The 13,769-nt window shown below is 48.8% G+C and overlaps 1 protein-coding gene across 1 annotated transcript in view; it reads left to right on the forward strand.

Moving 5' to 3' along the window:
• The window catches only part of gigyf1a (GRB10 interacting GYF protein 1a), a 136,097-nt gene that overhangs the window by 43,698 nt on the left and 78,630 nt on the right, over window positions 1–13,769 (forward strand). Inside the window, exon 5 of the mRNA XM_078200764.1 lies at window positions 1,919–2,057. The gene's annotated coding sequence lies outside the window, so the exon portion shown is untranslated. The remainder of the gene's footprint in view (window positions 1–1,918; window positions 2,058–13,769) is intronic.

Genomic DNA, 13,769 nt, shown 5'->3' on the forward strand with positions numbered 1-13,769 from the left:
TCTTTCAGACCGTGGGAGGAAACCGGAGCACCTGGAGGAAACCCACGCAGACACGGGGAGAACGTGCGGACTCCGCACAGACAGTGACCCAAGCCGGGAATCGAATCCGGGACCCTGGCGCTGTGAGGCAGCAGTGCTAACCGCTGTGTCGTCCCAGTGTGTTATCCCAGAGGGTTGGGGCAGAATCTATTTGGCCAGAGCTAAGGAATAAATTGCATTTCGCAGTGCAGTCTATAGGTCACCAACTCCTGGGAAGGCTGTGGAGGAACAAATCTGCAGGGAGATTACAGATAAGTGCAAACATTATAGAGCAGTTCAAATGGGGGACTTTAATTACCCGAATTATAGACTGGACAGTGGTCGTGTAAAGGGCAGTGAGGGGCTAGAGTTTCTGGAGTGTGTTGAGTAGAATTTTCTGCAGCTGTCTGTGTCCAGTCCAACAAGAAAGGAGACACAGCTAGACCTGATTCTTGGAAATGAGGTGGGCCAAGTCTCAGTGGGGGAGCGTTTAGGAAACAGTGATCATTTTATCACAAGGTTGAAAGTTTCACTAGCAAAGGACAAAGGGAGAAGCCGAGAGGAGGAGGAATGTCTTCAGCAAGAGGGTGGTGAATCTGTAGAACTCCTTGCCGCAGGATCTGGAGGCCGGGTCATTGAGTGTCTTTAAGACAGAGATAGATAGGTCCTTGATTAATAAGGGGATCAAGGGTTAAGGGGAGAAGGCAGGAGAATGAGAATCATATCACCTATCATCGAATGGCGGAGCAGACTCGATGGGCCGAGTGGCCTAATTCTGCTCCCATATCTGATGGCAATGCGGAGTAAGAATAATTAATTGGGGGGAAGAGATGACTTCAATGCGGCAGGAACAGAGCTGGGACACATGGACTGGAAGCAAAGGTTGGGATGATCCGTAGCAGAACAATGGGCTGCCTTCAAAGAAGAAATGGTTTGGGTGCACCCGAGGTATATTCCCTCAAAAAGGGGAAGGTAGGACAAACTCAGCGAGGGCACCCTGGATGAGAAAGGAGATGGGAGTTAACATAAAGGAAAAGTGTGCTTCTGGCGGGCGTCGGGTCGAAAATACAATTGAGAACCAAACCGAATGTCGAAGGATCAGAAAGAGAGGTGGAGAAGCAGAGAGAGATCATGAGAAAAGACTGGCAGCCAACATAAAGGGGCGTCCCAAAGTCTTCTATCGGCACACCAATAGGAAAGGACAGACAAGTTGGTGGCAAGGGCAGATGGGTGGCAGATTAAGTCCATTGCGGGCAAGTATGAGCTGATTTTGGTAGGAGAAAGTGGGGAGACAATATAAAATAAAGGGTATAACTCCAAAGGGGGGGTGCAGGAACACAGGAACGTGGTTAGAAATATGCATAAGTCATTGAAGGTGGCAGGACAGGTGGAGAGAGCAGTTAATAAAGTATATAGTACCCTGGCTTTATTAATAGAGGATTAAGAGTACAAGAACAAGGATGTCATGCTGAACTTGTATAAAACACTAGAATAGAATAGAATCCCTACAGTGCAGAAGGAGGCCATTCGGGCCATCGAGTCTGCACCGACAACAATCCCACCCAGGCCCTATCCCCGTAACCCCACATATTTACCCTGCTAATCCCTCTAACCTACCAGTTAGACCTCAGCTGGAATATTGTGTACGGTTCTGGACGCCAGAAGGATGTGAACGCATTAGTGCAGAAGTGGTTCACCAGGGTGGTCCAGGGGTGCTAAACTTTAGGATAGATTGGAGAGATTGGGACTGTTCCCCTTGGAGAACAGAATCATGTTGGGTTGGCAAGGGGAAGTGGATGATTATTGTCTGTCTTGGCTCGTTTCCCAGTTCCCACAAACCCAAAAGTAAATCTCCAGTGTGGTCAGGTTTCTAACTGTGAACTTTTATCTATGTTTTCAGTGAAATAAGCCAGAGTGCTTTGTGAACCATTAAAGGGATTACGATCAGACCAATTCACCTCTCGCTAGCCACTCAGAACAACACATCTTGGGGAGTCTCCAACACCGGCAGTAGGTTGGGGACCTGACCTGTGGTCAAGGTACGTGAAACTCTCCTGTTTTATGTTGTGTTCTGGATATTGGTACATCTGCACTTGTTTTGACCCCCGCTGTGGGGTGGGGAGGTTGAAACCTGCTTCACATCGCAAATAGTCGATATGACGACCCCTTTTTTCTGGCCCCAAAAGTCACGCTTCTCTCTCTCTCTCTCTCTCTCTCTCTCTCTCTCTCTCTCTCCTCCTCCTCCTCCTCCTCCTCCTCCTCCTCCTCCTCCTCTCCCCCCACCCACCCACCCACCCACCCCTTCTGACATGACATTCTGCACTCACGAGAGTGGTCACCCCCATATTCCGTCCCATGAATCGTACCTACCTTGTAACAAGGAGGCAAGAAGGCCACACTGGCTGCGTCACAAAGATGCACAGCATTGTGATCGATGGGCTGAATGGCCTCCAGCACTGTAGAGATTCTCCGATTTGTAGCCATGCCCACCCTGTGTCAGAAGCAGGCATTTCAAAATGGCAAGCACCCACACCCAGTTGACTTCTAGACTTAGGCATTTAAGTTGGCATCTGTTTTTTGGAGGGATTTTTTCAAAGCTTCAATGTTTTATTTATTAGTGTCGCGAGTCGGCTTACACTCACACCGCAATGAAGTTACCGTGAAAATCCCCCCCCCCCCCCGGCACCCGTCGGGTAACACTGAGGGGGAATTTAGCACCTAACCAGCATGGTCTTTCGGACTGTGGGAGGAAACCGGAGCACCCGGAGGAAACCCACGCAGACACGGGGGGAGAACGTGCAGACTCCGCACAGACAGTGACCCAGGGAATCGAACCTGGGTCCCTGGCGTTGTGAGACTTCTTACTGTTGTTTACCCCAGTCCAACGCCGGCATGTCCACATCGTGGCTGTGAGGCAGCAGTGCGAACCACCGTGCCGCACGCCCCACCATAAGGTCACCTTAATCTAGAGAAAGTGATTTTTTTCCCCCCCCCTGCTGCATACACTCACCTCTCTCACCACCCAAAGCCTCCCCACCATCCAAAACCTCCCCACCATCCAAAACCTCCCCCGATGCAAAAGAAATGTCGTGGTTTCTAGAAATAAAATTGCTGTGTAGGTTTTGAGGAGAATGTGTCTGACTTCTGCTACGGTTAAACACAGTAAGAAGTCTCACAACACCAGGTTGAAGTCCAACAGGTTTATTTGGTAGCACAAGCTTTCGGAGCGCTGCTCCTTCAGGTGAGTGAGAAGAAGGAGCAGCGCTCCGAAAGCTCGTGCTACCAGATAAACCTGTTGGACTTTAACCTGGTGTTGTGAGACTTCTTACCGTGCTTACCCCAGTCCAACGCCGGCATCTCCACATCACAGTTAAACATGACATCGATTTTAATTGAAAATGTAAATTGTTTAATTTTCCCGCTACATCTTCAATTCCAATAGATTCCCCCCACCCCCTCATTCCCACGTGACTCTATCCTCTGTTGTGTTTCTATTTCCTGTTAATACCACTCATAGTAAGAAGTTTAACAACACCAGGTTAAAGTCCAACAGGTTTATTTGGTAGCAAAAGCCACACAAGCTTTCGAGGCTCTGAGCCCCTTCTTCAGGTGAGTGGGAATTCTGTTCACAAACAGAACTTATAAGACACAGACTCAATTTACATGAATAATGGTTGGAATGCGAATACTTACAACTAATCCAGTCTTTAAGAAACAAAACAATGGGAGTGGAGAGAGCATCAAGACAGGCTAAAAAGATGTGTATTGTCTCCAGACAAGACAGCCAGTGAAACTCTGCAGGTCCACGCAACTGTGGGAGTTACAAATAGTGTGACATAAATTCTGATTCTAGGATCGCATGATAAAGACTCAGGAGGAAAAAAGCAGAAATATTTATGTGAAATAGTGTGACATAAACCCAATATCCCGGTTGAGGCCGTCCTTGTGTGTGCGGAACCTGGCTATCAGTTTCTGCTCCGCGACTCTGCGCTGTCGTGTGTCGCGAAGGCCGCCTTGGAGAACGCTTACCCGAATATCAGAGGCCGAATGCCCGTGACCGCTGAAGTGCTCCCCAACAGGAAGAGAACAGTCTTGCCTGGTGATTGTCGAGCGGTGTTCAATGAACACCGCTCGACACTTCAGCGGTCACGGGCATTCGGCCTCTGATATTCGGGTAAGCGTTCTCCAAGGCGGCCTTCGCAACACACGACAGCGCAGAGTCGCGGAGCAGAAACTGATAGCCAGGTTCCGCACACACAAGGACGGCCTCAACCGGGATATTGGGTTTATGTCACACTATTTCACATAAATATTTCTGCTTTTTTCCTCCTGAGTCTTTATCATGCGATCCTAGAATCAGAATTTATGTCACACTATTTGTAACTCCCACAGTTGCGTGGACCTGCAGAGTTTCACTGGCTGTCTTGTCTGGAGACAATACACATCTTTTTAGCCTGTCTTGATGCTCTCTCCACTCCCATTGTTTTGTTTCTTAAAGACTGGATTAGTTGTAAGTATTCGCATTCCAACCATTATTCATGTAAATTGAGTCTGTGTCTTATAAGTTCTGTTTGTGAACAGAATTCCCACTCACCTGAAGAAGGGGCTCAGAGCCTCGAAAGCTTGTGTGGCTTTTGCTACCAAATAAACCTGTTGGACTTTAACCTGGTGTTGTTAAACTTCTTACTGTGTTTACCCCAGTCCAACGCCGGCATCTCCACATCATGAATACCACTCATTCCATATCCGTCCTGACTTTCTCCACTAGTGTTGGTTTGATTTGTGTCAGATCCTTCCCTTTTGGCTTTAAGTTCTACTTTTATCCGCAGCAAATTTTGTGAGGCGCTTAATTTTGATTGTGCGAATGTATTTTTGGACACTCTCCATTTCCTGTTTGAGAACTCCCCAGTGCGGAGCTCCAGTTCTCTTTGCTGCCCACTCTGCTCTGGGTCTCACTTGGATTTTGACTTTTTTTTTAAAATCAAGTGCAGCCTTAAGCTCAGCCTTTTATTTCTGGTGGTATTTGGTGGGGAGAGAAAGGGGAGGGTTGCGGAGTAAGATCTCCTCACTTCTCTCTGGGTGGGAGAGCAGGAGTTTTAACATTCGGGGGCGGCACGGTGGTTAGCACTGCTGCCTCACAGTGCCAGGGATCCGGGTTTGATTCCCTGCTTGGGTCACTGTCTGGGGCGGAGTCTGTCTCTCTCTCTCTCCCCCCCCCTGTGTCTGCGTGGGTTTCCTCCGGGTGCTCCGGTTTCCTCCCACAGTCCAAAGATGTGGATTGGCCATGCTAAAATTGCCCCTTAGTGTCCTGAGATGCGTAGGTTAGAGGGATTAGTGGGTAAAATATGTAGGGAAATGGGGGTAGGGCCTGGGTGGGATTGTGGTTGGTGCAGACTCGATGGGCCGAATGGCCTCTTCCTGCACTGTGGGGTTTCTATGATTTCTATGTGTTGGTTAGGGTACATTGACCCAAGCAGGCACCGGACTGTGGCGACTAGGGGAATTTCGCAGTAACTTAATTGCAGTGTTAATGTCAGCCTTACTTGTGACTAATAAATAATAAACTAAATTTGTGTGAACAGGCAGACTAGTCCTGGACACCCAGCTGTTGTCTGAAATGTGGAATCTTGGACAGTGCAGCAATTTCCCAATGTGATGTTAAACTGCTGTGGGGCGAAGGATAAGTTATTTACTGAGAGTTCAAAGAAATCTCTTCTCTCCCCCACCCCCCAAACAAAATCTGGTAGCCCAAGCGTTGCCTAGTCTTAAGTTAAAGTTTATTTATGAGTCTCAAGTAAGGCTTACATTAACACTGCAATGAAATTACTGTGAAAATCCCCTAGTCGTCACACTCCGGCGCCTGTTCGGGTAACACTGAGGGAGAATTTTGCACGGCCAATGCGCCCTAACCAGCACGTCTTTCGGGAGGAAACTGGAGCACCCGGAGGAAACCCACGCAGACACGGGGGGAGAATGTGCAGACTCCGCACAGACAGTGACCCAAGCCGGGAATCGAACCCACGTCCCTGGCACGACGAGGCAGCAGCGCTAATAAGCACTGTGGCACCGTGCCGCACGATGATCTTGCCGTGTGTGACTTAACCATTTTTCATATGCATATTAAAAATCCTTGGGGCAGGGAATGAGGAGACTTGATGCTTGCTGCAGATGGAGATCTTTGATTTTTAAAAAAATGGTACGGGTTATTGCAAGCAACAGTGCCACGCCAAGGAAGAGAACTTGCGTTTATAGAGCACCTTTTAGACTGTCTACGGGTTCCAAAGCACTTCACAATGTAGGAATGCCAGGAGCCAATTTGTGGCAAGCCACTTTTCCCCCAAACACACAATAACTGAATGGATATCCGATGTTGGTTGAAGGGTAAATTGTTTGCCCGGCCATTGCATTCCCCACCCGACCTGGGTTTTTTTTTTACCCCACCTGAGAGGACCTCAGGGGCCTCCAGTTAACTGCCTGCTCCGCAAGGCAGCACTTTCTGTGGCAGTGTGGCCTTCCCCCAGTGCCGTGTTGGAGTGGGAGCCGCGATTGTGCGTAAGCGGGGTTGGACCCATGATTTCCTGCCACCTGGGGCCGAGGCGCCTGAGAAAGTCTTTCAGGTGGCGCCAAATGATGGAGTCAGAATTTTGAAGTTTCCAACCCCGTTCTCATAACCTGAGCTGTCACGATGCAGCACCGAAGGAGTGCTGTTGCGGCGTTGAGTCTAAAGCTTTTCAAGGTCACCTGAAAGATCTCAGAATCATAGAATCCTACAGTGCAGAAGGAGGCCATTCGGCCCGTCGAGTCGGCACTGATAACAATCGGAAGAATGAGTTGTCCCTTCAACTTCCTTCAGTCAGCTAGACCAGAAACCGAATTTCTTTATTCATTCGTGGGACATGGGCGTCGCTGGCTGGGCCAGCATTTATTGCCCATCTCTAGTTGCCCCTGAACTGAGTGGCTTGCTAGGCTGCTTCAGACGGCAGTTGAGAGTCAACCACATTAGCTGTGGCTCTGGAGTCACATGTAGGCCAGACCAGGTAAGGACGGCAGATTTCCTTCCCTAAAGGGAACCAGATGGGTTTTTCCGACAATGGGTCATCAGTAGATTCTTCATTCCAGATTTTTTTTTTATTGAATTCAAATTCCACCCTCTGCCGTGGCGGGGATTCGAACCCGGGTCCCCCAGAACACTAGCTGAGTTTCTGGATTGATAGTCTAGCGATAATACCATTAGGCCGTCGCCTCCTCTCATATACCTGGCCATTTGCCTCTGTTATTCCTGGAGTATTGCTGCAGCACTTGCTATTCGAAGAGGTTTCATGTTCAGCTAAAGCATTGTACCTGAAGATATTTAGCAAACCCTAAGATAAACTGCAGTGAAATGTAGAATATTTTGTTACGGTGTTGCTTGGGCTGCAGTAAAGTGGACTTATTTGTTTTATCTGGCTTTCAGTATTTTGCCACTTGGTTTCTGACCGATCGATGTTTTGTGATATTGTTTCTGGAAAAATTATATTTTTGAACTTTTGTGCACAGTTCACCCTTTTCCCTTACTGAGAAAATCCTCACGGGTGAAGCGTGGAGTGGTTAGCACTGCTGTCTCACAGCGATTCCTGGCTTGGGTCACTGTCTGTGCGGAGTCTGCACGTTCTCCCCGTGTCTGCGTGGGTTTCCTCCGGGTGCTCCAGTTTCCTCCCACACTCCAAAAGACATGCTGGTTAGGGTGGATTGGCCGTGTTAAATTCTCCCTCAGTGTTACCCGAACAGGCGCCGGAGTGTGGCGACTAGGGGATTTTCACAGTAACTTCATTGCAGTGTTAATGTAAGCCAACTTGAGACGCTAATAAATAAACATAAAACGTTTCGTAACTGTCATTGTGCACCCTGAATTTCATCGTTTTAGTTGGGTGCTGAGGATGTCCTTGAAGATGCCAGAGTTCCTGCTTCATCAGAATAGTTATGTATCACTAAGTTTCCAGATCTCCTGTGCCTGTTGAGTTAGCTTTTCCCAGAATTTGAGGGAAAAGACCGGAAATTTTCTGGAGTGCTTGTTGCATTCGCGAAGCCAGCATGCGAACTGACATTCCAGATGTGCATGCATCTGCGGTTGTTCTCCTGGGAGCAGAGGAGGCAGAGAGGGGGATTGGACATGAGGCGTTTAAGATCCTGAGTTTGATACAAGAGTCATAGAGGTTTACAACATGGAAACAGGCCCTTCGGCCCAACTTGTCCATGCTGCCTTTCTTTTTAAACCATTAAACTTGTTCAACATTTGGCCCATACCCTTACCCATGTAACTATTAAACGCTTTTTAAAAAACAAAATTGTACCCGCCTCTACTACTACCTCTGGCAGCTCGTTCCAGACACTCACCATCCTCTGTGTGAAAAAATTGCCCATCTGGACCCTAAACCTATGCCCTCTAGTTTCAAACTCCCCTACCTTTGGGAAAGGATGTTGACTATCTGGCTGATCTATGCCCCTCATTATTTTATAGACCTCTATAAGATCACCCCTCAGCCTCCTCCGCTCCAGGGAAAAAAGTCCCAGTCTATCCAGCCTCTCCTTATAACTCAATCCATCAAGTCCCGGTAGCATCCTAGTAAATCTTTTCTGCACTCTTTCTAGTTTAATAATATCCTTTCTATAATAGGGTGACCAGAACTGTACACAGTATTCCAAGTGTGGCCTTACCAATGTCTTGTATAACAGAAGGAGCAGCGCTCCGAAAGCTAATGGTATTTGCTACCAAATAAACCTGTTGGACTTTAACCTGGTGTTGTTAAAACTCTTACGTTGTACAACTTCAACAAGACGTCCGAACTCCTGTATTCAATGTTCTGACCGATGAAACCAAGCATGCCGAATGCCGCCTTCACCATTCTGTCCACCTGTGACTCCACTTTCAAGGAGCTATGAACATGTACCCCTAGATCTCTTTGTTCTGTAACTCTCCCCATTAACTGAGTAAGTCCTGCCCTGATTCAATCTACCAAAATGCATCACCTCGCATTTGTGTAAATTAAACTCTCATCTGCCATTCATCAGCCCACTGGCCCAATTGATCAAGACCCCGTTGCAATTGCAGATAACTTTCTTCACTGTCCACTATGCCACCAATCTTGGTGTCATCTGTAAACTTACTAACCATAGTTAGTAAAGGCAGAGTGTTTCAGTGACTGATGGGTTGGTAGCCAGAGGCGATTGGCAAAAGAACCAGCGATGAACTGAGGGGAAGTGTTTTTGTAGAAATGAGTGGTTAGTATTTGGAATGTGCTGCTTGATAGGGTGTTATGAACAGATTTGAATATTGATGAAAAGAGAGACATGTTGTCGAAACTTTTCATCTCGCACTCATCAGGACAAATGCAAGAATGCCAAATTTCAAACCCTCAACAATTTATTTTTAGTTCTTTTATTAGTGCCACAAGAAGGCTTGCATTAACACTGCAATGAAGTTACTATGAAAATCCCCTAGTCGCCACACTCCGGCGCCTGTTCAGGTAACACTGAGGGAGAATTTAGCACGGTCAATGTGCCTAACCACTTTCTTCAGACTCTGGGAGGAAACCGGAGCACCCGGAGGAAACCCACACAGACCCGGGGAGAGAACGTGCAGACTCCGCACAGACAGTGACCCAAGCCGGGAATGGAACCCGGTCCCTGCACTGTGAGGCAGCAGCGCTAACCACTGTACCACCGTGCCGCCCTATATGACGAGATTCATAATGACGGGAGGGTTGTGAGTGTTTGAAATTTGATGACAGAGCGCAGTCAGCGGTGCACTCGTGCAGTCAGCGGTGCACTCGTGCAGTCAGCGGTGCACTCGTGCAGTCAGCGGTGCACTCGTGCAGTCAGCGGTGCACTCGTGCAGTCAGCGGTGCACTCGTGCAGTCAGCGGTGCACTCGTGCAGTCAGCGGTGCACTCGTGCAGTCAGCGGTGCACTCGTGCAGTCAGCGGTGCACTCGTGCAGTCAGCGGTGCACTCGTGCAGTCAGCGGTGCACTCGTGCAGTCAGCGGTGCACTCGTGCAGTCAGCGGTGCACTCGTGCAGTCAGCGGTGCACTCGTGCAGTCAGCGGTGCACTCGTGCAGTCAGCGGTGCACTCGTGCAGTCAGCGGTGCACTCGTGCAGTCAGCGGTGCACTCGTGCAGTCAGCGGTGCACTCGTGCAGTCAGCGGTGCACTCGTGCAGTCAGCGGTGCACTCGTGCAGTCAGCGGTGCACTCGTGCAGTCAGCGGTGCACTCGTGCAGTCAGCGGTGCACTCGTGCAGTCAGCGGTGCACTCGTGCAGTCAGCGGTGCACTCGTGCAGTCAGCGGTGCACTCGTGCAGTCAGCGCGCTGTCGACCTTCTAAAGACTCCGCATTAATCAAAGGCTTATTCAGGTCCTGCACTAAGTTGTCTATTTTTGACAAAAGAAACCAGATTGTCAGTGTTTCCCCCGTGCTCCATCCCACCCTTAAAGTGGCGAGAGCACACTGTGGTTTAAACTTTATTTTCAATGATGAATATTTTGAGGAGAATGAGGGTCACCCAGAGAACCCCACCTTGCTATTGTCAATATTTCTAACTGTCTCTGAGCTTGACACCTGTGTGTGTTAATAACAAGGGGGCAGGCAGGGAGTCCAAGTAAATCCCTCCTTTATGGCATGAGCTAATAGTGTTTTTGTTTTAAATCGGTTTTTACAATTTCGAGAAGTTGCCTGGATGCGATGTGGGGACTATGGCCCCTTTTTTTGTTTTAGCGAGTTACTGCGTATGTACCCAGAGCCACGCTGGTGAGCATCATTGTGGATGTACCCAGAGCCACGCTGGTGAGCATCATTGTGGATGTACCCAGAGCCACGCTGGTGAGCATCATTGTGGATGTACCCAGAGCCACGCTGGTGAGCATCATTGTGGATGTACCCAGAGCCACGCTGGTGAGCATCATTGGGTATGTACCCAGAGCCACGCTGGTAAACATCATTGTGTATGTACCCAGAGCCACGCTGGTAAGCATAATTGGGTATGTACCCAGAGCCACGCTGGTAAACATCATTGGGTATGTACCCAGAGCCACGCTGGTAAGCATAATTGGGTATGTACCCAGAGCCACGCTGGTAAACATCATTGGGTATGTACCCAGAGCCACGCTGGTAAACATCATTGGGTATGTACCCAGAACCATGCTGGTAAACATCATTGGGTATGTACCCAGAGCCACGCTGGTAAGCATCATTGTGGATGTACCCAGAACCACGCTGGTAAGCATCATTAGGCATGTACCCAGAGCCACGCTGGTAAGCATCATTAGGTATGCACCCAGAGCCACACTGGTGAGCATCATTGGGTATGTACCCAGAGCCACGCTGGTAAGCATCATTGGGTATGCACCCAGAGCCACGCTGGTAAGCATCATTGTGGATGTACCCAGAGCCACGCTGGTAAGCATAATTGGGTATGTACCCAGAGCCACGCTGGTAAGCATAATTGGGTATGTACCCAGAGCCACGCTGGTGAGCATCATTGGGTATGTACCCAGAGCCACGCTGGTAAACATCATTGTGGATGCATCAAGAAGCACGTCAGTGCTACTGTATTCTGTGGTGACACCAACACAGCATCGTTCTGGGGCAGCCTTTGTATTACAGCTGCATTATTTTCACACATTTAACATTCATTGAAAATTGTTCATCCCGTGTGCTGTAGTGCAAGTGGTCTGTACAGGAGGTAATAAATGAATGCATCAAAATAGACAGTCCAAAGATGCGTAGGTTAGGTGGATTGGCCATGCTAAATTGCCCCTTAGTGTCCAAAGATGTGCAGGTTAGGTGGATTGGCCATGCTAAATTGTCCCTTAGTATCCAAAGATGTGCAGGTTAGGTGGATTGGCCATGCTAAATTGCCCTTTAATGTCCAAGGATGTGTAAGGTGGGTGGATTGGCCATGCTAAATTGCCCCTTAGTGTCCAAAGATGCGTGGGTTAGGGGGATTGGCCATGCTAAATTGCCCCTTAGTGTCCAAAGCTGTGCAGGTTAGGTGGATTGGTCATGCCAAATTGCCCCTTACTGTCAGGGGGATTAGCAGGGTGGGTCCATGGATGTTACGGGGATAGGTTCTGGGTGGGATGGCTGTCACTGCAGGCTCGATGGCCCGAATGGCCTCCTCCTGCAATATAGGGATTCTATGATAGACCAGGTTAAAACTTGCAGGTTGAGAATATAACCCTCTTGTTGCATGTCTTTATTTGGGAAAGTGATTCCCCTTTCTCACATTGTCAGTTAGCAAGCCATTTATTGTGAACACATTGGGGGTGCTGAACAAGGTTCTTGCACCACTGAAAGCTCGCAGACAGGTATAAAAAAACTCATGGAACGCTGGCCTTCATCCTCACTCACCTGGAATAGGCCTTGGTCGCACAAAGCCTGTTTGGATTCCTTTTGGATTACTGCTGTCAGGTTTCGGCACCATACCTCTGGAAATCTATGTTGACCTTGGATTAAACTTGAAAAATCCCAAATTATTGAATTGGTAATTTAAAAAAAAAAGTGACTTTTATCACCTTGAATGGAGTAATGATGCCCAGTGCAGTCCAGGCACCTCCTTAGATGTCAGCTAAGTGTGGTGTGGTTGGGATCCGGAGTCTGAGTGTTAGAGCAATACAGCATGGAAGCAGGCCCTTCAGCCCAATCAGTCCATGCTGACCACGTTGCCCTTCCAGCTAGTCCCAGTTGCCCGCGTTTGGCCCATTTCCCTCTAATCCTTTCCCATCCATGCACTTATCCAAATGCTCTTTAAATGTCGCTATTGAACCTGTCTCAGCCACTTCCTCTGGGACGGTAAGAAGTCTCACTCCAGGTTGAAGTCCAAGAGGTTTACTTGGTAGCACAAGCTTTCGGAGCGCTGCCCCTTCACCAGGCACACTCTGATGAAGGGGCAGCGCTCCGAAAGCTTGTGATACCAAATAAACCTCTTGGACTTCAACCTGGTGTGAGACTTCTTACTGTGCCCACCCCAGTCCAAAGCTGGCATCTCCACATCATGACTTTCTCTGGCAGTTCATTCCATATACGGCACGGTAGCACAGTGGTGTGCACTGCTGCTTCACAGCTCCAGGGTCCCGGGTTCAATTCCCGGCTCGGGTCACTGTCTGTGTGGAGTTTGCACATTCTCCTCGTGTCTGCGTGGGTTTCCTCCGGGTGCTCTGGTTTCCTCCCACAGTCCAAAGATGTGCGGGTTAGGTTGATTGGCCAGGTTAAAAATTGTCCCTTAGAGTCCTGAGATGCGTAGGTTAGAGGGATTAGTGGGTAAAATATGTGGGGGTAGGGCCTGGGTGGGATTGTGGTCAGTGCAGACTCGATGGGCCGAATGGCCTCCTTCCGCACTGTAGGGTTTCTATATTCTATATACGCACCACCCTCTGCATGAGGACGTTGCCCCTTGGGTCCCTTTTAAATCTTTCCCCTCTCACCTTTAACCTCTGCCCTCTAGTTTTTCAATTCCCCTTCCCTGGAGAAAAAGACTGTGTTCATCCTATCTGAAAGACGCACTGGCTAGGGTGCATTGACCCGAACAGGCGCCGGAGTGTGGCGACTAGGGGAATTTCACAGTAGCTTCATTGCAGTGTTAATGTAAGCCTTACTTGTGACGAATAAATACACTTTAAACTCCGCATAGACAGTGACCCAAGCCGGGAATCGAACCCTGGTGCTGTGAGGCAGCAGTGCTAACCCACTGTGCCACCGTGCCGTGCCAGCAGATGTCGAC

This window comes from Mustelus asterias, chromosome 31 (genome assembly GCF_964213995.1).
Source record: "Mustelus asterias chromosome 31, sMusAst1.hap1.1, whole genome shotgun sequence".
NCBI lineage: Eukaryota > Metazoa > Chordata > Chondrichthyes > Carcharhiniformes > Triakidae > Mustelus > Mustelus asterias.